This window comes from Panthera onca, chromosome E2 (assembly GCF_046562875.1).
Source record: "Panthera onca isolate mPanOnc1 chromosome E2, mPanOnc1 haplotype 2, whole genome shotgun sequence".
NCBI lineage: Eukaryota > Metazoa > Chordata > Mammalia > Carnivora > Felidae > Panthera > Panthera onca.
The window spans coordinates 1,136,762-1,161,425 of NC_138353.1; the positions used below are offsets into that span (position 1 = coordinate 1,136,762).

A 24,664-nucleotide genomic window follows, 5' to 3' on the forward strand; every position below is an offset into this window, starting at 1 on the left:
GAAAAGTTTAATGTTATTCACTGTGTCTCTAGAAATGAGAGGCACAGCATACCACGAAAGGTCACAGAAGGAATGCTGGGATTTGTTTAGGAGGCAGAAGCAGGAGCCAAGGAAAGGCCTAGCCCAGAGACTTTATTGTGTTTTCCATGGGAAAGGCAGGGCAGAGCAGAGCAAACAGCTGAGAATTGGCTACTTTGAACAATTCCAGTGGACTTCAGGTTATAGAGGTGATCTCTAGTTACCTGATACCTAGCCCTGGGATGATTTAGGGCATGCAATTTTCTTCAGGAAACACTTAAATGAGTCAACATTCCTAGGTAATGGAGTCCCCCATTCAAGGTAAGCCACTGGGTGCTTTTATAAAACCTGAGCCCATGAAAAATATAAACACAGTTAAACTTCTTAAAGAGAGTGTGCAGATTTTCAATTAGAGGATGATGGGCTAATGAAGAAAAAGAACAGCTCTCTTTTTGAGGCACAATAATTCTCTTGAGTTTACTAGAGGCCAGAAAGGTATCATCATTTATCATACATAACAAACGTGTTGCTTAAATATATTGGACTAAAATGATCATTTAGGAGTGCCTGGGTGGCTCAGTTGGTTAAATGTCTGACTCTTGATTTCGGCGCAGGTCATGATCTCACAGTTTGGTTGGTGAGATCAAACCCCAAGTAGGGCTCTGCACTGACAGTGTGGAGCCTGGTTGGAATTCTCTCTCTCTCTCTCTCTCTCTCTCTCTCTCTGCCTGTCCCCTGCTCACTCTCTCTCCCTGTCTCTCAAAATAAACTTTAAAAAATTGTATTTATATAATTTAAGTACAGGTTTTATTTTTATATACATTAAACTGTATTTTACATGAGGCAGTCTCAAAAATACAACAAATAAAATTAATTTTAATACAATTTTAGTTATAGACATCATAGAAATGCAGAATTGTACATTTACCCACATATACTTTTTAATTACCAAGTATTATGTTTATGAAGTTAGTCATCATAAAAGTCAAGTGATTAAAGATGTAAAATAAAAGTGAAATGAAATGAAACTCTTTGAAAGTTTCTTTTAAGTACCAACAACTGACAAAATTTTCTAAAAATTAATTTTATTTCACAAAAAATAATAATTTTCGAAGTCTATTAAAGAAAACCAGGGGCACCTGGGTGGCTCAGTCAGTTGAGCATCCGACTTTGGCTCAGGTCACAATCTCAGTGTTCGTGAGTCCAAGCCCTGCATCAGGCTCTGTGCTGATAGCTCAGAGCCTGGAGCCTGCTTCGGATTCTGTGTCTCCCTCTCTCTCTGCCTTTCTCCCACTCATGCTCTGTCTCTCTCTCTCTCTCCCTCCAAATTAAATAAACATTAAAAAATTAAAGAAAACCAGAGCTGAACCGTAGTTAAAGCAGTATATGCAGATTTTAATAAGGAACAATTGTAATGGGGGGAAAGAGACCTCAGTATAGAAAGTAGCTCAATTCCAAATACAGCATGAACAACTAGGGGTTCATAGCCAAGAAGCAGTGTGGGAGTCAGTGGATGGAAAGGTACTAAGGGGAAATTTCATGGGTAAGGGGGATTCTTGCTGGAAGCAGGCCATGGTGATCAGTACCAACTGGGGGATGGTGGGATGAGCAATTTGATGAGATATTCAAGGAGCTATTAAGCAGAGGTGGATTCTGCCTACATCAACTTAATTGGATTCTTGCTACAATTGGACAATGCAAATATGGGCACAGAAGTCCAAACGTTGAGATCTAGTTGGGAATAGGATTCTGAGGAGCCTACTAAAGTTTGGTCAAGGAGAGACTTGTTGTCAGCTCTGACCCCTAAATATTGCTGAATTGGAAATGCATTGTTTTATCACTTATTTATTTAAGAGAAAAAACATACTGTAAACTAAGGTAAAAGAGAGCTAAACAATAATTTGTAGTAAATTATTCTAATTAAATTATTTTTATTTATTTTTATTTTTTTACTTTTTAAAACTTTTAATGTTTATTTTTGAGAGAGAGAGAGACAGAGTGCAAGTGGGGAGGGGCAGAGAGATTATCCAAAGCAGGCCCCAGGCTCTGAGCTATTAGCACAGAGCCCGACATGGGGTTCGAACTCAGACTGTGAGATCATGACCTGAGCTGAAGTCGGATAGTTAACTGTGGAGAATAAGCTTAGAAATCCCCGGGCTTACACCAATGGGTTAACAAGGCATAAAGAAATACAAAGCCACAGAATGCTCACACCCAAGTTCGGGTAAAAAAGACTGGCACTCCAAGAATAGGGAGGTGCAAAGGCACCCCAGAATATAGAGGGGATGCAAAGGCACCCCAGAATAGAAGGGAGTGCAGAGCCCCTGGAATAGAGAAGGAGGGACAAAGTCCCAAAATAGGAATGGGTGCAAAGGCTCTCAATACAAAGGTATATAAGGTGAACAAGATTAGGCATGCGAGGCAAAAATGCCCCCCAATTTAGTACCATAGCAGAAAAGCTGCTTTCACAAGAGGAAGGGGCCAAGTTAGGTAAACTGGTGAATTCGGACTATGGACTGCTGTGCTGCAGGCAAAGCAGCCCAGAGCGGAGATGGTTAACAAAAGAAAAGGTGCCTTGTTAACCCTGAGGTTATTCCCCCTATCTGTCTCATCCCCCAGGCTAGCTAAGATAAACAGACACGGTGCCTCATATCTGCCATTAACAACCATCTACCCATCTGCCTGGTGCCAGGATTTTGTTTTATATTGACCCAAACCCCAAACACTGTATATCTTCAAAACCCCCGTTTTCCCTCACATCCCCAAGTTAATGCTCACAGTTTCTTTGTCTCTTTGTACATGCCCATCACGTTTGTAAGCCTTCTTATCTTAATAAATACAGGGCAAGGACCCTTATTTGGGGCTCATATCTTTTCCCGGACATTAGCCATCTCTTGCTTTAATCCTGCGTCCCACTCTTTTGCTGGCCAAAAGAGAACTTCAGACTTAGAGTCTACGACAGTTAACCAACTGAGCCACCCAGGCACCTGAAATTATTTTTATTTTTTATCACAATTTTGATTCTTTCAGTGGACAAAAATTCTGAGAGACCCATGATCTTTCCTATGAAAAGTTTTGATCATTGACACCACCTTCAACCCCTGCCAGAAGATACCACCTACCTTCCTCCCTCGCCACACTCTGCTAAACCTCATAAACTTCTTTTAATTCCTTTAAGTCCACCTGTGTTGGACCAATTTGGGGTATTCCCAGTCATTTTCTTCTCACTTGAAACACTTTTCACTCAATATGCTTTGACAATGCAATGAATCTTATGGATGTCACTTCAAAGTTTGAATCAACAGAACTAAACACAAAAATCCCCATGTCATTATCAGCATTACCTGATATTCTCCATTGAATAGCATTATATAATTTTATTTTTTTTAAGTTTTTTAAAATTTTATTTTGAGAAAGACAGAGACAGAGTGAGTGAGGGAGGGGCAGAGAGCAAGGGAGAGAGAGAGAATCTCAAGCAGGTTTTGCACTGCCAGTGCAGAGCCCGATGTGGGGCTCAAACTCATGAAACCGTGAGATCATGACCTAAGCCGAAAGCAAGAGTCAAATGCTTAATCAACTGAGCCACCAAGGCACCCTGTAGTTTTAGAAAGTCATCACTGAGATATTATTTATACCATGTTCATTTTTTGGAAATCTTATAAGCCGTATGAGGCCAGGGTTATTTTTGCTGTTATTCCATACTGAGTCCCTATGTGATAATAGATCATCTGGCATTAAACACGAGCATACAAACACACAAAAAAGTGATTAAATAGGGACCCCTGGGTGGCTCAGTGGGTTAGGCGTCTGACTTTGGCTCACATCATGATCTCACAGTTTGTGGATTTCAGCCCTGTGTCAGGCTCTGTGCTGACAGCCCAGAGCCTGGAGTCTGCTTTGGATTCTGTGTCTCCCCCTCTCTCTGTCCCTCCCCTCTTTGCACTCTGTCTTTCTCTCTATCTCTCTCAAAAATGAATACATTTTTTTTTTAAACCGGCAAAAGAAAAGTGATTAAATAAATGATAGGATGTCCTATAGGGAACTTACTGTTTTAGAGACCATACTTGAAAAATTATTTTTCTTCCCTAGAAGCAGAGAAAAACTGACAGGCACGGGTGTCACTGCCATAGAGCACGAAGGGGCTGAAGGTCGGGAAGCCTGAAGATGCCAAAGCAGAGATGTTCATCAGCCAGTGGCTTGGGTTCACAATAAGTGTTACCCAAAAGACAAAATGAAAGAGACAAAATAAAAGGAGATGCATATGCTCACCAGGGCCAGGATGGTGTGCGTGGCTCTGGCCTCGTGGGAGGGTTTGGGGGGAAGTCTGTTGCTGTGAATGTGTTGGACTTGTTGCTTGTGCCTGAGCAGGACAGAGACCATGGAGCCACTAGACCAGGCCATGAGGCCCAAACAAGTGACACCAATGAAGGAGAACATGACTGCATGTAGTAAAACAACAAATTTGTTTGGAATGGGTGAATTACAGTATTCATAAATTTTTTCCACACTCATGTTTTTGTTCTTTCTTGGTCCAGTAACATGCAAAGAAATAAAGATATTCAACAGGAGATGCAGGATCCAGCAGAGGAAACAGCAGAAGCCAAAGCACTTTGGGAATGTAACCTTGAGCTCCAACCACTTGGAGGTGTTAGTGTTGAGCTTAATGGCCTGGAAACCACTGAGCAGGCAGGTGGTGCTGAGGGAAACCCCTCTGGCCACTCGGTGAAAATAGAAGACAAGCTTACATCCAGCATCATCCAGAAAAGATTTCAACCCAAATGCTGCCATTGTCTGAGGAACTCCTGTATGAAAAAGAACCAAGTTGTTAGCTAGGACTAGCTGGATGAGAATCAAGTCTGTGGGTCTCAACATGTGCCTAGTGAGTGAAGTAAAGATATAAAGACAAAGAAGCAAGGAGTTTCCAAGGATCCCAACTCCAGTTTGGGTGAGGAAAACAATACCCAGTTTTAAGTTAGAGGAACCATTTCATCAATTTAAAAGGGATACTGGTGGCTGTTTTGATCTGAATCTCAGGAATCTGGAGACTAAAATAGAAAATTTTGTTACTCTCAATACACCAAGAAAACATCTTTAGTCATATAATTTCTCACCGCGATATGAATATATGAATATTTACACATGCCTTTCGTATGTGCAAAACAATTTTTTGCAGGACTGTTTGTAATTACAAAGATTGAAATCAACCAATGTTAATCAACAGGAGACTGAAGGAATCATAGTGTATGTTCACAATGGGACACTAGGCAGCCATGATGGGTAAAGTTCTCTCTACTGCTGCGTTTCCAGGACACATCATCAGGTAAAAAATAGAAAGTGTCGGAATATTGTGTGCAGTTAGCTTATTTTTCTAATAAAGGGAGTATAACTACAATCCATTTATCTATGTGTATATGACCAAAATTTTAAACTAAAAGAATACATTTACAAGTTCTAAAAATGAGCACCTGCCTGCGTGGCTCAGTCGGTTAAGTGGCCAACTTTGGCTCAGGTCATGATCTCACAGCTCCAAGGTTTGTGGGCTTGAGCCCCACATCGGGCTCTGTGCTGACAGCTCAGAACCTGGAGCCTGCTTCTGATTCTGTATCTTCCTCTCTCTCTTCCCCTCTCCTGCTTACGCTCTGTCTCTGTCTCTCTTTCTCTCTCTCTCTCTCTCAAAAATAAATAAGCATTAAAAAAAATTTTTTTTTTTAATGAGCACCTGTAGGTGATAGTGGAGAAAGAGCACAGGACAAAGTAAAGTCAGACCACTCTCAATATACCTGGTTTGTGGCTTTGGTGCCACAATTCTTTTTTTACATATTTATCTAAATATATATGGTGACAAAAGTATTATAAAAATTCAGGCAAACATAAAAACAAACAAACTATATATGCTCATAAATGCATGCACATACATATACAGTGTATACATAACATTTTATTAAAAGATAATTAGAACTTCCTGAAGAAATGAATGAATCCACATCTGGGGTAGAAGTTACAGAAACTATCTCAGAACTTCCTATTATAGAAGAAAACAAAAGAGCCACCCCAAACTACTGAGATTATGTAAACAGGATGCCAAGAGTTAACAGGAAGGATTCCCAATGACAAAGTGTGGGATATTTCCAGCTATTACTATTTCCAAATTGTAATCGTAACAAATTAAAACAAATAGGTTTTTAAAATGCATTTTTATCACTACTTTAAAAAATAACCTTACAGCTGGAGGATGATAGAAGACCAACACACTGAAAAGGAGAAAATAAAGGGAAAGGAGTAAGATCTTCTTTGCTATCTAAACTCTCTTTTTGTAAAAGTTTTAACCTAATAAAAGAAAAAGGGGGACAGAGTGGAACGCCACCTAAATTGAGGCAATATTCATTAATGACTGTGGGACCCCTGAGGTGGCAGGACCTGTCATAATGGATGGGTCCAGAGGGCAATACAAGGGCCTCTGAATTTTTGCTGGAGGGAAGACCGGGCAGGTTTGCAGATGAAATGAGTGTGACCCTGGATGGTTTCTGCTGGAGCTGTGTGACAGGTTCATGTGGTTCCTATCATTACCTTCTTCTCTGGTGCAGATGTTTGAAAAGGTCTATATTAAAGTTGGAAAGGATTTGTTGTAATAACTGGCAAATACTAGGTTTGTTGTTTGCTCCAATTTTGTTCTTTCATTGTCTACAGCACCATGCTTTCTTATTTTGCGTATTTACCCTGTCACTTTCAGATATGAGTTCATTGAAAGCTATTGATCTTACTCTTTCTCTTAGTATTTTTCCTAAGCCAGCACCAACAATTTAAGTGCCCTCATTATGAAGAGAGGAAAGTGAAAAAAAGCAAAGCCAGCCACACAGGTAGAGCTGTAAAGTGAAAAATGCAAAACCCAACCAAGTGGGTTGGTATTTCCGAGCTCTGACCAATTTTTAACTGGTATTACCATATCAACAAACCCAGGCTGGTTTCTGCAATATTCTCAATTTTATAAAAACAAGCTTTCGGGGCGCCTGGGTGGCTCAGTCGGTTGAGCAGCCGACTTCGGCTCGGGTCATGATCTCACGGTCCGTGAGTTCGAGCCCCGCGTCGGGCTCTGTGCTGACAGCTCAGAGCCTGGAGCCTGTTTCGGATTCTGTGTCTCCCTCTCTCTGACCCTCCCCCGTTCATGCTCTGTCTCTCTCTGTCTCAAAAATAAATAAACGTTAAAAAAATAAAAATAAAAAATAAAACAAAAAAAAAAACAAGCTTTCAATGAAAACACAATATAGGCAAGCAAAACACATCTATTGTTTAAAAATTTTTTAATGTTTATTTATTTTTGAGAGAGAGAGAGAGGCAGAGTGTGAACAGGGGAGGCACAGAGAGAGAGGGATACAGAATCCGATGCAGGCTCCAGGCTCTGAGCTGTCACCACAGAGCCTGATGTGGGGCTCGAACCCATGAACCATTAGATCATGACCTGAGCTGAAGTCGGAGGCTCAACCGACTGAGCCACCCAGGTGCCCCAAAACACATCTATTGTTTAGGAGTGACATCTGGGCTGCCAATCATGGGCCTCAGCAATAAAGATGCAGTGTATCAAGAAGGCACTGCCTCAAGGTTAAGCGTCCGACTTCGGCTCAGATCATGATCTCAGTTTGTGGTTCAAGCCCCAAGTCAGGCTCTGTGCTGACAGCTCAGAGCCTAGAGAGCCTGCTTCAGATTCTGTGTCTCCCTCTCTCTCTGCCCCTCCCCCACTCATGCTCTGTCTCTCAAGAATGAAAAAACTTAAAAAAAAAGAAGATGATACTGCCTCAAGCACAGCTTTAATTTTTTCCAAAATTACTGGATATTGGGATTTTTTGCCTTTCTTTCCTTTTTTATTTTTGTATTATAGTGGTTAAGTATTAAAAATTATTCTGAGGGGCGCCTAGGTGGCTCAGTCAGTTAAGCTTCCGGCTTTGGCTCAGGTCATGATCTCACAGTTTGTGGTTTGAGCCCTGCGTTGGGCTCTGTGCTGACAGCTCAGAGCCTGGAGCCTGCTTTGGATTCTGTGTCTCCCTCTCTCTCTGACCCTCCTCTGCTCATACTCTCTCTCTCTCTCTCTCTCTCAAAAATAAACATTAAAAAAAATTTTTTAATAAAAATATAAATAAATAAAAATCAGTAGGGAAAGAAAAGTTTATTTAATACATATTATTAAGATATCTGCATAGTTATGTGGAAAAAGAAACCTACATTTCTACTACATGCTATTTAACATGTATATACACGTTTATACACGTTATATACAAATAATAAGCATGTATATACACGTTTCTTAAATGTTAACTTAAAAAATTTTGTTTAAATATTTATTTTTTAGAGAGAGACAGAGTGTGAGTGGGGGAGGGGCAGAGAGAGAGGGAGACACAGAATCTGAAGCAGGCTCTAGGCTCCAAGCTATCAGCACACACCCTGATGCTGGGCTCCAACTTATGGACTTCCAGATCATGACCTGAGCCAAAGCCTGACACTTAACTGACTGAGCCACCCGGATGCACCCTAAATGTCTTAATATTTTAAAAATAAAAACATGTAGGGGCGCCTGGGTGGCGCAGTCGGTTAAGCGTCCGACTTCAGCCAGGTCACGATCTCGCGGTCCGTGAGTTCGAGCCCTGCGTCAGGCTCTGGGCTGATGGCTCGGAGCCTGGAGCCTGTTTCAGATTCTGTGTCTCCCTCTCTCTCTGCCCCTCCCCCGTTCATGCTCTGTCTCTCTCTGTCCCAAAAATAAATAAAAAATGTTGAAAAAAAAAATTTTTTTTTAAAAAAATAAAAACATGTAGGGGCGCCTGAGTGGTCAGTCGGTTAAGCATCCAACTTCAGCTCAGGTCATGATCTCGTGGTTGGTGAGTTTGAGCCCCGCATCAGGCTTTATGCTGACAGCTAGAGCCTGGAGCCTGCTTCGGATTCTGTGTCTCCCTCTCTCTCTGCCCCTTTCCCCCTCTTGCTCTGTTTCTCTCTCTCTCTCAAAAATAAATAAACATTAAAACTTTAAAAAGAAATAAATAAATTAATTAATTAATTAAATAAAAACATATATATAAGTAAAAAACCTAAACGTAACAGATAAACCATATAGGATGTATATATTTTTTAAAATAATGACTTGTGATAAATATGTATGTAGTAAACAATCCATATGACAGAAGCCTAGTAACTTAAACTTATTGGAATATGTGAAAATGTACAATTTATATAAGATGAAAGGCATGATTAAATTAAAATATAAAGATGAAGAACAAAATAATAGAAAATATTTTACCTAAGAATAATGGAAAGGAGAGGCAATTAATAACATTCTAGATGCCACCTCTAATCATGAGATATATGATCATATATTTTCTAACATTGAAAGTTATATAAATAAGAATTTATTTTTAAAAATTTTTAATGTTTTTTCTTAGAAATTATCATGTAAATACATAATAAATTTAAAAGGAGATACCATTTATATGCAGGAATATACTCCTGTGCCAAATATTTAATCACATTCACATCTTCACTTTACATTATCATATTGTAATCTCACATAACCTCACCTAGATAAAGATTAAATGAATTAATTATGGTTTATCAGTCTAAAAATTTGTATAATGGTATAGGAGTAGGATCTTTCTATATATAAAATATTATTAGGTAAAAATGTTCAGTTCTATTATCCACATTTAATTAGATAGCAATTTTTTATAACCTTCTAAATGTTAGATGTTTCCAGAGAATTAATTAAATTAGGATACATCAAACAAGAGTGGTCTTCAGTTTTGTAATAATATTTGTTATCGGGGAGCCTGAGTGGCTCAGTTGATTAAGTGGCCAAGTCTTGATTTCAGCTCAGGTCATGATCTCATGGGTTTGTGAGTTCAAGCCCCACATCGGGCTCTGCGTTGACAGAATGGAAACTGCTTGGGATTATCCCTCTCTCTCTCTTTCTCCCCCCGCTCCTCTGCTGGCTCATACATGCACGTGCATTTTCTCTCTCTCTCTCTCAAAATAAATAAATAAACTTTAACAAATAATATTTGTTAATAATAATATTAATAGGCAATAATTTATCAAATTAAAATTCATTATATAACTGACATTAAAGTTTGGGAAACACTGGAATCTAAGAAAGTACATGCTAATGAATCAAAGCATTTCTGGAAGTATACACAATAACTGATAACAAATCATAAACCCAGTGACATGTGAGCTTAGGGAAGAGGGAGAGTGAGGAAGAAAAGAACATTTATTGTATGCATATGCATATAAATTTGTTCAAATATTTCTTGGGAAAAAGGTAGTAGGGTTTATAACTCCAGCTGAAAATTTTAGGAAATCACAGGTAAAATTAAATAAAATACACATTTGAAATTAACAAAGAGAAAGAGATAGGAGGGTTGCCCTTGAATCATAATTAAAATAAAGTTTTATTTATAATAAATCGTAAAAATGAATTTTAATAATAATTAGATATTTCAATTGAGTAGGAGTGAGGAGAACAATGTTTGGGTAAATAACGTAGCACAAATGTTCTATGAATGCTCGAGCCACGTGTCCTTTAAGAAACACAGACATTCATGTACAAATAAAACCCCATCTCATTCCTTGAGCAAACTGCTTTCTGTAGAGGCACAATTAGGAACTGTATTGGACACATTTTACTTCCTGGGAAAGTGGCAGGATAATCTTACTAACAGCTCCCCTGACTAGGATCTTTGTGGTTAGAACAGACCAATTTATTATTGCTTGTGAGGTTGAGTTTGAATAATGACTTTTGAAATCACAATGGATTCAAAGCAACTGATAAAGTTCAGGGAAAGTTCTAGTTAAATGTCAGGGTCACATGTAGATTTTAACACAGTAATATTATCCGATGATTTCTGCTCCCAAATCCCAAAAATTCAGAGGGCTATGACCAAGAAGGCAGAAGACAGACATCAGGCAGCCTCCAGACAGGAATGTTGGGTCTCTACTTCTCAGGAACCCTTAGAAAATATCCCTTCTGTATATATTTGTGCCCATTTTCTCTCCCCAGGAAAATAAGATTATATTCACACACAATATTTCTTAAAATGTTTTCTTAGCAGTATCATTTTTCTCTAAGACTCTCTCTTGATCTAAAAGGAAGTTCTACTTACCAAATGTCATTCCCCACCAAACCAGCAGATTTTAGAGTCCAATCTGGAGCATGTGTGCAAAGGTGGTATCTTATCCGAGATAAAGGTCTGGGACACCATGATCTCATCTCTTTGCTGGGAAGTGATGATCACTTCACCAATAATTGCAGTGACAGTGTCTGCATGGAGAGTTGAAATTACCTCTGGAAAAAAAAAGTAAAAGCTACAAATTACTAGGAGCTATTAGTAGTGATTAATTATCTCAGAAAGAAAGAAAAAGCAGGAACAGCCACGGGAAAACAAAGCTAAGTTTTCTGAAAAGTATCAGGTGGAAATGACAGGTGAGATGAGGATGCTCACCTTGTGTGTGTGTGAAGTGACAGAAGGAAGCCTCATTCAAGGCTGGTCTGTGATTCTGGCCAACCTGAGGATGTTACCTCTCAAATATGATTCTTACACTGCCCATATTCTGAAAGAGGAAAAGAAAGAACCATTAAGTAAAAATTACTAAAGTATTAAAAATGAATATGAAGAAAGTGAGGCAAATTTTTAAAAAGATTTTATTTTTAAATAATCTCTACACCCAACATGGGGCTTGAACCCACAATCCCAAGATCAAGAGTCACATGCACTACTGACAGAGCCGGCCAGGCACTCCCAAGGCAACTTTTATTTACTACTTCAATAAACAGATGTTAAGCACCTGAAATGTAGATAATACATTATCCTTGGTGTAAGTGATCTATAGAGGGCAAGAGGAAGGGGGAAGGTAGAAGAGAACTTACCTGTATTGAAACAGGTATTAGATAATAATAATATCTAATATCTAGTATTATCTAATAAACAGTAAATATTCAGTATGCTATATGATGACAGGTGCCTTGAAGGGGAGTAAAATGGAGTTGGGGGATGAGCAGGGAATGAGAGGGTAGAGTAGTAAGGGAGACCTGACGGCAAATGGAAACTTCAGGCAAGACTTGAATAAAGATGAAGTAAGCCATGCAGCATTTTTGAGTATATGACCCAAGCACAGGTATCAGCCAGTATCATTGTGTCGAGCAAAGTCTGGTACTGATGCCTATGGAATGAGATGAATGAGCCACAGGGTTTAAAAGTGCTCAGAGAGAGGGGCGCCTGGGTAGCTCAGTCAGTTGAGCGTCCGACTTCGGCTCAGGTCATGATCTTGCATTTCGTGAGTTCGAGCCCTGTGTTGGGCTCTGTGCTGATAGCTCAGAGCCTGGAGCCTACTTCGGATTCTGTGTCTCCCTCTCTCTGCCCCTCCCCCACTCATGCTCCATCTCTCTCTGTCTCTCAAAAATGAATAAACGTTAAAAAAAAAAAAAAAGTGGTCGGAGAGAAACATGGGCTAAAGACCTGTGTAGCTCCTCAAGCTCTTGTAAGAATTCTGAATTTTCCCCAAGTAAAATGAGGAGGGCTTCTGGGATCTTGCTCAAATACGGACATTACCTGATTCATACTTTGAAAGGGTCACGTTGGCTGAAGCGTTGACAACAGACTTGAGAAGAAAAAGCATAGGATCAAGATCAGTTGACGACCGCTGCAGAAATTCAGATAGAGCATGGTGGCTCTTACCAGGCTGAGGACAGGCATGGCGGTGCAAAGGGGTCAGATTCATGATATGTTTTGAAAGTAGACCCAATCAGATTTCCTGTAGGACTGGTTCTGCGGTACGAGAAAAGGAATGAGTCGAGAACGAGCCCTGGATTTTTAGTCTGAGCAACTGGAAGGATGCAGTCGCTATCAAGTGAGAGTGGGACAGCTGCGGTCAGAGCAGAGTGAGAAGCAAGCTCACACGGACACCACCAAATGCTGGTGAGGAGGTGGAGCAACGGGCACTCTCATTCGTCGCTGGCAGGGAAGCAAAATGGCACAGTCACTTTGGAAGACAGTCTGGCAGTTTCCTACAAGACTGACGGGCTTGCCAGGCAATCCAGCAATTGCATTCCTTGGTATATACCCAAATGTGTTGAAAACACATCCACACAAAAACCTGCACACGGATGTATACAGGCAACTTTATTCACAACTGGCAAAACTTGGAAGCAATCAAGATGTCCTTCATTAGGTGAATGGATAAATAAACTGTGCTCTGTCCAGACAATGGAATATCATTCAGCACTTAGAACGAGAGAGCGAGCACTGTCAAGCCATGAAAAGACAGTGGAGGATACTTAAACACATATTACTAAGTCAAAGAGGCCATTCTGAAAAGGCTACAAACTGTATAACATTCTGGAAAGGCAAAACTATGGAGACAATAAAAATATCAGTCATTGCCAGAGGTTAGGCAGGAGGGAGGGACGATTAGGTGGAGAATTTTTAGGGCAGTAAACCGAAATTTTAGGGGAGTGAAACTAATTTGTATAACTATAATGGTGGACACATGTCATTATACATTTATCCAAACCCATGAAATGTACAAGAGTAAACCTTAATGGAAATCATGGTCTTTGAGTGATAACATGTCTTTGTAGGTTCATCAATCATAACAACTGCACCACTGTAGTGCTGGAGTTAATAATGAGACAGACTATGTGTATGTGAGGGCATGGGATATATGGGAAATCTCTGTAGTTTCCTGTTAATTTGGCTATGAAGCTAAAACTACTCTTTAAAAAATAGTTTATTTAAAAAAATTTTTTTAAAGAGAGTTCGGAGAAGTTTAAGTGTGGAGTCTGTCATGTCTACCAGATGTCCAGAAATAGGTTTTGCAAATAGATCATTAGATAGCTGAGCGCTGGATTTTTCAATGGAGATACACACTTTAAAGTTTTGAGCTTATCATATTATTTATAATCATGCCATTGCATAAGATCACCAAAAAGCAGATACAGATTAAGAGATGACTGTTAGTTGGACCCTCATTCATTACAATACTAAGAGAATATATATTTTTTTCTTCTCGAGCCAGCATATTCAGTTAAGAATACAAAACAACAGGGGCATCTGGGTGGCTCAGTTGGTTGAGCATCCAATTTCGACTCGGGTCATGATCTCACGGTCCGTGAGCTCGAGCCCTGCGTCAGGCTCTGTGCTGACAGCTCAGAGCCTGGAGACTGCTTCGGATCCTGTGTCTCCTTCTCTCTCTGGCCGTCCCTGCTCATGCTCATGCTCTGTCTCTCTCTCTCTCAAAAATACACATTATTTAAAAAAAAAAAAAAAAAAAAAAAAAAGAATACAGAACAACAACAAAAACCCCGTGGTGCCAAAAGCCGCTGAAAAAAACTTTAAGGAAAAATTTAAATGTCATTAATGTGTTCATAAGTTCATTGACGATGATGAAGCTGTGAAGACAAACTTTCATACGAATGAGTAGGAAACACACAGGAGTTGAAATAACAAAAAACAAAAAGAGAGAGAAAGTGCTTGTGAAAATTTAGCCATAGAGAGTGAGGGAGAGCAAAGCTAGGTAAGAAAATGTACTAGATCAGAGTGAAGGGTAGTTATTTTATGAAGTACACAGACTTACTGATTTTTGTACTTTTGTACTTTTTGTAAAGGCGATTAAGAGACTGAAGATCAGTGAGGGGTGGGTTTGTCAGTCAAGAGATGTGATAGACCAAGAACAAAACCCCTTAAAAGTTAAGACATGGGGAGGTCATCTTTAAGTGTCAATAATCAAGGAATTGACCCTACATTGAAGGGAGGCATCATTTCCATTTCAACACAGGGAGCCCATAAGAGAATTGTTTTAGATTTACGAGGCAGAAGATGTTGTCAAATGATACCAAATAATGATTTTTATGTTTATTTATTTTAGAGACAGAGAGAGACCACAGGTGGGGGAGAGGCAGAGAGAGAGAGGGAGACACAGAATCCAAAGCAGGCTCCAGGCTCTGAGTTGTCAGCACAAAGCCCAACACGGGGCTCAAACTCATGAACCCCGAGATCATGACCTGAGCCAAGTCGGACGCTTGACCGACTGAGCCACCTAGGTGCCCCCCAAATAATGATTTTCTATTCTCTGTATAAAGGTGGCAGAATATTAACATAGACAAAAGTAATCCTGGAAGAACGTTACAAAGTTAAAAATTGATTTATTTGGCATTCTTGAGATTTTCATGACTATACTGAGCTAGGAACCCACCAAGGTGGACAGGCAAGTAACGGGAGAGGAAAAGGAGCTGTCCTCCTCCAGAGGACAGCTGGAGGATTCGGGTAAGGTCCTGATCAGGCTTTGGGAAGCTTTTAAGTGACAGATCATAACATCAGCTCTTTGAGCAGACTGACCTCTTTACAGGTAATTATTAGGACAATGCAGGATAGAACAGAGGTCCTGGATTATCTGGATTCCCCAACTCAGGGATGAGAGGTTTGAAGGTAGTGGCAACAAGCCTAGTAAGGAATCAAAATATAGTCTTTTTTAGCTGATGGCAACGGTGGAATGTTAGAGCAGTGATTGCTGTGGTGTAGGGAGTTACAAGGCTCTAAATGGTAGAGAACGTGTTTGTGACCCCAGATGGTGGATCTGGCTTTCCCCTCTACCTGTGGCCAGCGTATGCTCTGTGATATCAATGGCTGCCATGTGCCACTGGGCCGACGGTCATTGGGGTAGGGGGCAAGTATGCTTCCCTAATTGTTTGGATCCAGTGGTTTCGCTGTAAGGAAAGTTCCCATTGGAACCCTAAATAGGAACCAGGTACTCTGCTACAAATAGCCTATGACGCACCCTGAAGATGCTACTGAGTCCACACAACTGAAGTGGGGTTAGTGACAAAGCAAAAATAAGATTTCAAGGAGCCCTTAGCATCTGGATGTCACCTTAAAGATTGCAGATTTGGGGTAAAAAACCAGTAACAAAACACCTTAGACTCCTAGCTTAGCTTTGTAACATGTGTTCTCCTTAAAACAAAAGAGAACTAGTGAGGCTTTGTTTCTGATATGGTGTCTGAGCAAATGGAACACGGAGAATGCAAAGTTTCTCTGGGCTGATAAAAATGTAGGTGGACGTTGCGCAATTAGGAAGTCACCATCAATGGTCTCAATCAAGTTTCCATGCAGAGATAAGCCTTAAGTTGAACTCTAAGCTTAATGGTAATTATTGATGAGAACTTTTAAAACTGGTTTTAATACTCATATATCTCAGTGATTTCAGTCAGAGAAAGATTAAGCACTATGTATTTTCCTAATTCATTAAGAAAAATTTTTGTTTTATTCTTGAGAGAGAGAGAGAGAACAAATGGGAAGGGCAGAGAGAGAGGGAGACACAGAATCCAAGAAGCAGGTTCCAGGCTCTGACGTGGGGCTCGAACCTGTGAACCACAAGACCGTGACCTGAGCCGAAGTCGGATGCTTAACCGACTGAGCCACCCAGGTGTCCCTTTCTAATTCATTTTAAAAAATCGGGCCTTAATGTCAGGTTCAAGCATAATTCAAACACTGCTGATTTCTATCACTATGACTGGGCGAAATTATGACGTCCTAGCCTTTTCACTTCCAAAAGCATTGTTGGTTGTCACAACTGTGCCCTCCTCAGGGCAATCTTTGGTCCTACAAAAAAATCCTGGCACTCAGGTCACAAATTAGGACCACAGACCTTTCTTAGAAGGCCTTATGCAGTATCTGGCTTTTTCTGATAGCAAATGTGTCATTCTAACACCAACTGGGTGTTCAATTCAATTCAATTCTGACACTTAGCCCCACTCGATCCTACAGTTAAGGACTCCATCCCACAACTGTCTCTTCAGATGGCAGCCACAAATGGGGTCCCAGGTTAACCCCACTTCTGCCAGTCTGACTACAAATTTAGTGTTGCCTTGAGTCCCCACTCAGGTTTGATAATTTGCTAGAATAACTCACAGTACTCAGGAAAATGCTATATTTACTATTAGTCTACTATAAAGGACACACGTTAACAACCGGATAAAGAAGTACACAGGGTGAATTCCATAAGAACCCCAAGCACAAGAACCTCTATCCCAGTGGAATCAGTGTGCACTCCCCTCCTGGCTGGGCAGTGTGAAACCTTATTGTCTAGAGGTTTTTAACAAGGTGTCATTACATAGCCATGGTTGACTAAATCATTGGCAATTGGTGGATGAACTCAACCTCTCACACCTTCCCATCCCCAGATGTCAAAGGTAGTGCTTAAAATTCAAACCTTCTAATGTCTGGTGACCAGCCCCGATCCTGAAGTTCCTTTATTGGCCTCCATCTTGAGTCATTTCACTATCATACAAAAGACAGTCTTGGGGCGCCTGGGTGGCGCAGTCGGTTAAGCGTCCGACTTCAGCCAGGTCACGATCTCGCGGTCCGTGAGTTCGAGCCCCGCGTCAGGCTCTGGGCTGATGGCTCGGAGCCTGGAGCCTGTTTCCGATTCTGTGTCTCCCTCTCTCTCTGCCCCTCCCCCGTTCATGCTCTGTCTCTCTCTGTCCCAAAAATAAATAAAAAATGTTGAAAAAAAAAAAATTAAAAAAAAAAAAAAAAAGACAGTCTTATCACTCAGGAAGTCCCAAGGGTTTTAGAATCTCTGTGCTAGGAAGTAGGGACAAACACCAAATATTTATTATTATGTTTGTTTTTAAACCAGACAGGAAGGCAGATAAGGTAACAACTATAGTGAATGGGTAGTCTGTGATGTCATACTGTCCCCATGATGTCTCAAGAAAGCTGTCCACCTCTCCACAATGGCAGAGCCCAATTCTGTTTTCAACCCACCCCACACAATAAACAAAAATCTTAAGATTAAAGGTCACTTAATAAGACTTTTATTATTGCACAAACCAGAGCAAATGTGAGACACACAGGTCCCAGATCAGTGAGTTGGAGGCTGGAAAACCTATAAAAAATATTGCATGAGACCAATTAACACCATGAAGGTAAAACTTTACAAACTGAGCAGTTCCTAGACTGGATCCTTTCAGCAAAAAGTGGGTCAGGTCCCTGCCATACTAGTCAGAAGAAAGCGAATGAGAACCCCCAGGGGATCAGATTATGATTTTCACTAGAGGATGGGAGACAGAGTGCAAACATCTGTCTTCCCTAAGCATGCTGAGGTGACACGCGTGCCATAAGGACCTGCCAGGTGTCAGAGGCAAAATGACTTCTACTACCACCTGGCAGTGACATAATTCTGGCAAGGTCTGCGCAGGTCAGAATATGAAATGCAGCTCCTGAAAACTTCTCACAGCTGGAATACACAGCAGATGGCTCTGCACAGATGCTCTCTAGTGTTGTTACGCTGAACAAAGAGCACGTTCGCTGAAGGTTTAAGGCCACCATCTTAAGTGGAATTTCTTTCTCATGCTCAATGAGTTTAGATCTTTGGCTGAACTTCTTCCACATTTGCTGATTCATAAAACTAACGTGGGTCGTGAAGTTTTGGTGTTAGAGCAGACTGTTTAATGAACTTTCTTGTGCTGGCTGCACTCCTGAGGCCTTTATCTAGTGTGAAGTTTATGGTGTTCAATGAGGCTGTAGTTTTGGCTAAAGGATTTTCCACATTCGTTGCACTCATAAGGCCTTTCTCCAGTGTGAATTCTCCGATGTAGAATAAGGCTGAAGCTTTGGCTAAAGGACTTCCCACATTCACTACATTCATAAGGCCTTATTCCCGTGTGAACTCTCCGATGCTGAATGCAACTGAAGCTTTGTCTAAATCCTTTCCCACATTCATTGCACTCATATGGCCTTTCTCCAGTGTGAACTCTCTGGTGCTGGATGAGGATAGAGCTTTGGCTAAAGGACTTTCCACATTCGCCACATTCATAAGGCTTTGCTCCAGTGTGAATTCTCCGATACTGAACAAGGCCGGAGCTTTGTCTAAAAAATTTGCCACATTCAACACACTCATAAGGCCTTGCTCCGGTGTGAATTCTCTCGTGCCGAACAAGTTTGGATTTGCACCCAAAAGCTTTCCCACATTCACTACACACATAAGGCCTTTCTCCAGTGTGAGTACGGTGGTGCTGAACCAAGTTTATACTTGAACCTGAAGGCCTTTCCACATTCACTGCACTCAAAAGGCTTTACTCCAGCGTGGACTGTCTTATGCTGAACAAATGTATGCTTGTAGCTGAAGGTTTTCCCACAGTCACTGCACTTAAGTGTGAATTCTCTGATGCTGAACAAGGGTACGTTTACGACAGAAGGCTTTTCCACATTCGCCACATCTGTAAGAACTTTTTCCAGTGCGAAAGACTTCCTCACACTTAGTACTGCTGTGTATACTCACAGCACTGGCCACACTGGCCAGGAAGTCCTTTTCAACCTCCCCACAGGTGAAAGGCTTCCCTAATGAATGGCCTCTATAGGTCTTCGCAAAGGAAGCCCTGTCCATGTCCTTGCTATAGGGCTTTTTCCCACCGTGCTCATTCTGGTGTTGGCGAAGATCTGCACTGAAACAGAATCATTTCCCACGTGCCACACGTGTGTAGGATTTCTGCCTGGTATGTGTTCCCTGAAGCTCAGCCAGGTACAAAATATCCTTCATGACAGGAACACACATCTCACAGAGATGAAGCTTCTGGGTGGATAGATTTGGCCCCGAAGTCCTGCTTGGTGGTGTTCTTCCCAGAGAAACATTCTGTCCAGAAGGGGCCTCTTCATTGTCTATCCCACAAAAATAATCTGAAAACAGAGAAATGCTAGTCAAGTACACGTGGGGACGGGTGGCAGCCACGTTACAAACATGTGCCTGACACACCCAGGAATGAATGCGTGAGGCTGTTTTCAGGATGAGGGAGCTGGGAGGCAAGGTGAGGAAGGGGCTGTTTTGCAGTACTGGACTCTAAAAGGTCACGGAAGTAGGGAGGCCTCGCAAGGCGGAACGAGGAGGAATGGGATGTAGCACAGTGGAGAGAGGCAGCTGGGGTTTCCGACTTGCTCCTCTGAGGACAACCCCCAGGAGGGCTGTTGCTCACACGTGAGTGTTGTGAAGAAGCTCTGGTCCAGGAACAGAAAAGTCAGATTGCTAGTGAGTAGCTGGTGTTCAAGGACATTTGAGGATACGCGCTCACCATCCGCTACGCACGAGCCAATGCGGGGGCCCTGCAGAGGCAGCAGTGGAAAGGAGCAGGCAGCAGACAGATGCCAGGAAGTTGGGAGCAGCTAGGGGCCAGAAGTCAGTAAAAAGGACAAACTGGCCAAGCGTCAAGAACAGGGAAGAAAAGGTGGAAATGAGGTGTGGCCAGTGGAAATGGCACCAAAACACTGATTTGAACAGATTGCTGGTATGATGTGAACACGGTCCCGATGTCATGTCTTCCCTCAGCTGCCACTCAGCAGGGCCAGGCCCCCTCCAGCCCCTTGTCCCTTGGCGGGAGTGGTATCTATTCTGTGAAGCAGCCAGAACTCTCCCCGACACCCCTAACGGAGCAACTACACAGGACTAGGATAACCAAGTCCTAAGGGAAAGACAGGACAGGTAGGTGGCCTGTACCAGCCCAGCTTATGACATGACAAAGCAAAGAAAACTGAACGCTACAAAAAGAACCTCAGACAAAGGTCTCACAGAACAGCTCATCGTGCATGTAAGCAGTGTCCGTGTCAGTGACGGCAATTCCTGGCACGTGCAGGCGTGCAGGACTGTCAGAGGGAGCAAAACCTGAGGTAAGTAGGTACCAGGGATCTGCAGAAGCCACGCAGCTAGGGAGGGGGCAAGCCAGGTGGGGTCCATTCGGCTGATGGCCAAGACTGCCTAGGATTCCCTAGAACCCTTTCCTACCAGGAAAGGCAGCGGGTACCGGGGTAGCAGGGAGAGAAGACGGCAGTACCTCCCAGTCATAGCAACAACAGCACCTACCCAGGAGACGAGGAAGGACGCGGTGGCCATGGTCTGGATGTAAAGACACAGCGGCCCCTCGGGAAAAGCAGAAAGGCAAAGTCACTACCCAGGTCACTGGTGGGTGTGAGGGCCTTACCCAGGGAGATTATAAGTGCCAAGTTCTCCAGCATCACATTGTGGTACAGGCGTCTCTGAACCTCATCAAGGAGACCCCATTCCTCCCAGGAGAATACATGGCCATGTCCTCCAAAGTCACACTGTCCTGTCATGTTGGGGACAGATGAAACCACAGCCTCCTGAGGACCCACAATTCAAACCCACACATCTACCCCATGCCCATCCTCTTCCCAAGCTCCCCACCTCAGCAGAGAAACCCAGTTCTGCTGGTTCTACTCTTTCTTCATGGTTCTATTAACCAAATGCCCAGCCCTCAACAAGTGCAGCCAGGTAGGCATAGAGACACCATCTACACTCGGGAATATGCCCGAGGATTCCAGGACCGCATCTCTCCCTACCATGCGATTCCCTGGAGTCCTCTGTTATCATGACTCACAATAAAATTTGGGGTCACCCATCACCCTTAAGTTTCCAGTACCAGGACCCAGGACCATCAATTCATATCCCTCTCTCCACATGCACCCCTCTCACGCCTTCGGACCCCACAGTTGCATCCCCACAGCCACCACCAACTCCCTGCCCCACACCATATGCATCTCTCTCTCTGGACTTGCACCAGGTTACCTGGTACGTGGCATCCAGAAAGAACTGGGCAGATCCAAACAGGATCCAGTACTACCGCAGACCTCTGATGAATCCCAACACCAGAGGTAGCCCTGGATGCTGCTTTGAAGGCCTCTCCGCCTGTCTCCAGTCCTTGCTTCAACGTCAGTCACATAGCACCACATGTGAATTTCAGATACCCGTGACCCTCTCCCACTTCTGTGCTGCACTTGCTGTCCCCTCAGCAGCCACAACCATGTTCCTTCCACCTACTCTCCTTCAAAGCCCAGCCATCCCGGTACCAGGCATAGTAATTCTCACAGACGACCACATTTACCCCAGACATTACCCACCAGCAAAACCCCCAGAACCCACCAAAGCTTACCACAAAGTCATAGTAAACCCATCTTATCTCAATTAATCCGACGCCTCCAAATCTGTCTCCGGTCCGCTCTTCCCTCGGAAGTCTTGGTCACCTGCCAAGGCCATCCTCCCCACATACTCCCTTCGTGGCCACTTCTCTCCTACATCTGTATTTATGATCCTCCTAACCCCCAACCAGGTACCCAAGCAATAGAGCTAGTCCTCAGAACTCTTAATCTTCTTTCTGACCTGCTGATAACACCACTGCCATGACCTGAATTCCATCTTCTAAGTATCATCCACGGTCTGGTACACATGCTAGCCACCCCTTTGGGTGTCTCCATCCTAAGCCCCACCCCAGATTTCCAGACCTGTGTCCAGCTGCCCACTCGATGCCACAGTAGTCTGTTCTCTGAGCTCCTGCCACCCCCCAGTGAAAACCACTATCACGGATTTTCCAGTCTCAGCTGATAGAATTTCCACCCTTCTTGCTGCTAAGACCAACACTCTAGTGTCATCTCTCACTCCTTCCTCTCTCTCTCTCTCACCCTCAAAATCAGCCCTTCTTGAAAGATGCATCCAGAATACCAACCACTTCTCCCACCTCCACAGCTACCACTCTGGTCCATGAACCCTCACCTGGACTATTCCAGTACCCTCTTCCCTGGTCACCCATCCTCCTCCCTCGCCCCCAAAGTCTGTTTTCCACTCTACAACCCGATGGAGCCTATCTGGACCTGGGTACGATCATCTCCCTCCTCTGCTCCCAATCTCCCATTACGTCCATTATAGTTGCCCAACTTCTCAGGCAGCCATTTCCAAGACTAACTCCAGCCCCCTGCTCTTTGTTCCTAAGAGAAAGAAGACATGCTGTGCCCTGTTCCCACACTAACAAGCACCTGCACACGCTGGTACCTGTTCCTGGGATAACCTTCTACGCCTCCTTCCATTCCAGAAACAAGAACTCCTGCATACAACCCTCAGCCTGGACTCAGGACGAGTCTAGATCACTTCCTGGCGGTGGGATTTCTCCCAGATCCCCACACCAAAAGGGCTAGCAGAGAGGCAGGTGAAGAGTCCCAGAACACCACAATCCCAAAGTTGACATGGGCAAGATCCAAACCAGCGAGGCCCAGAGACACCCTCCACGAGTGCTACTTCAGCCACGGGGCCCTACAGGCAGAAGCAGGCCATAGAGGCCACAGAGGCTGGGGACCACGGTGTATTTCAACCGGCCCGAACCTCCCGTGCATCTTTCCAGCCCTGGAGGCCAGACCTAGGGCTGTAACACTAAAGTCTGAATTTCAGTCCTCAGCGCTCCCCGTTGCCAGTTCTCTGCGCTTGGACCCAACCTCCCTGTGCCTCGCTGTCCTCATCACCCCCATTCCAGTCGGTTCTCCCTGAGCAGCTCCTGGAAAACTTTTAAACCCCTAAATCAGACCGTGTCCCTCTTGTCTTCACAACCATCCATGGGTCCCAGCGCCCCTACCACGCCCCAGCCCGCCAGTTCCCCCGTGACTCCGCCGCACATCCTCCGTTCTCCGAGGGCAGAAGGCGGACCCCACACTCTTGAATCCTCCCGCCTTGGGCCCCCCTGCAGCCCTGCACCGAGAGGCCCCTCCCCTGCAGCCCGCTCCCGCACACCGTCACGCCGGCGCTTAGACGCGGGGTCCCCGCCCACGAGCGCCTCCCGGGCCCGGACACCGGGACCTGGGCCGCAGGGAGCGAGCAGGTGCCCCGCGCTCCGGCTTGGAGGGTCTGTCGGGGGGAGAGGGCGGGGAGGGCCCGGGGACAGCGAGTTTACCTCAGCCGGGTCCCTGGGCGCGGCCACTGCCACTGGACTCTGTCCCGGCCACGCGGTCCCGGGCCCGGCGCGGGGCAGCACAGGCGGCGTCGCCGAGCCACGAACCCCAGTCGGCGCGCCGGGGACGGCGCCTCTTCCCGCCCCTTCCCTGTCGGTCGCCACGGAAAAAACCCAGGAACACCCAAAACGACCGCCACAACCAGGACGCCGGAAGTCCCGCCCGAAGCGCTGTAAGCGCACGGAAGAGCTCTTATCTTGGGCCTTCATTGGCTCAGCCCGCTGCCTCTCGGCGTGGAGCCCTCTGGGTAATGTAGTAGAGGCGCTGGCGAAGATGCTCCGCACCAGAACAGTCCCAGAGGCTCAGGTTCCGCGGGGAATGCGAAGATCCCGGAGGCTTCCTTAAGGGATTTACGCAGATTTGTGGGGAGTGCTGCCTGCAAGCGATCTCCAAAAGTTCTCAGAAGCATGCTTTCAGACCCCATGAAGCTCAGCAGGCTCCCGAGACTAAAAAGAGTATTTTAGGTGCTACCAAAGGCTGTTACTGATACAAATGCACATATCATTCCATAAAGTCATTTCGACATAAAAATACGTACATTCTTAGCTGTAAAGTAATCGACATTATCGTATTCTTCTTCATACACATGTAACCTCAAGCATTAGCGTCACTTTTGTGAGTGTCAGTGCATCTGGTCAAGAACAAGAGGAAAAGAGTGGACGGGTTCATAACAGACAGAAGAGGGATGTGGGCTGCCCTGAAGAAACTGGGCAGGGTGAAGCTTTGCCTCTAGATCCCACGGAAAACGTCTCTCCCACCTGTATATTGTGATTGTGTCCTATCCAGTGCAGAACAGTGTTTAATCCCAGTGTTTAATCCGTAGAATACTTCTTTCCCCA

General features: G+C 43.7%; 1 long non-coding RNA gene and 2 pseudogenes across 2 annotated transcripts; all 3 read right to left on the reverse strand.

Moving 5' to 3' along the window:
* Window positions 1-2,031: 2,031 nt before the first annotated feature.
* Window positions 2,032-4,911, reverse strand: LOC132691199 (vomeronasal type-1 receptor 1-like; annotated as a pseudogene).
* Window positions 4,912-10,426: 5,515 nt separating this feature from the next.
* On the reverse strand, window positions 10,427-12,831 carry LOC144614596 (uncharacterized). The gene is made up of 3 exons (XR_013552450.2): window positions 12,603-12,831; window positions 11,496-11,604; window positions 10,427-11,338 (listed from the first exon to the last, which is right to left on the reverse strand). It is a non-coding gene; the product is annotated as an uncharacterized LOC144614596 (long non-coding RNA).
* Window positions 12,832-17,846: 5,015 nt separating this feature from the next.
* LOC144614591 (uncharacterized) lies at window positions 17,847-23,982 on the reverse strand (annotated as a pseudogene). Its single transcript, XR_013552441.2, has 3 exons — window positions 23,768-23,982; window positions 20,899-20,955; window positions 17,847-19,724 (listed from the first exon to the last, which is right to left on the reverse strand). The product of XR_013552441.2 is annotated as an uncharacterized LOC144614591 (transcript).
* Window positions 23,983-24,664: the final 682 nt, after the last annotated feature.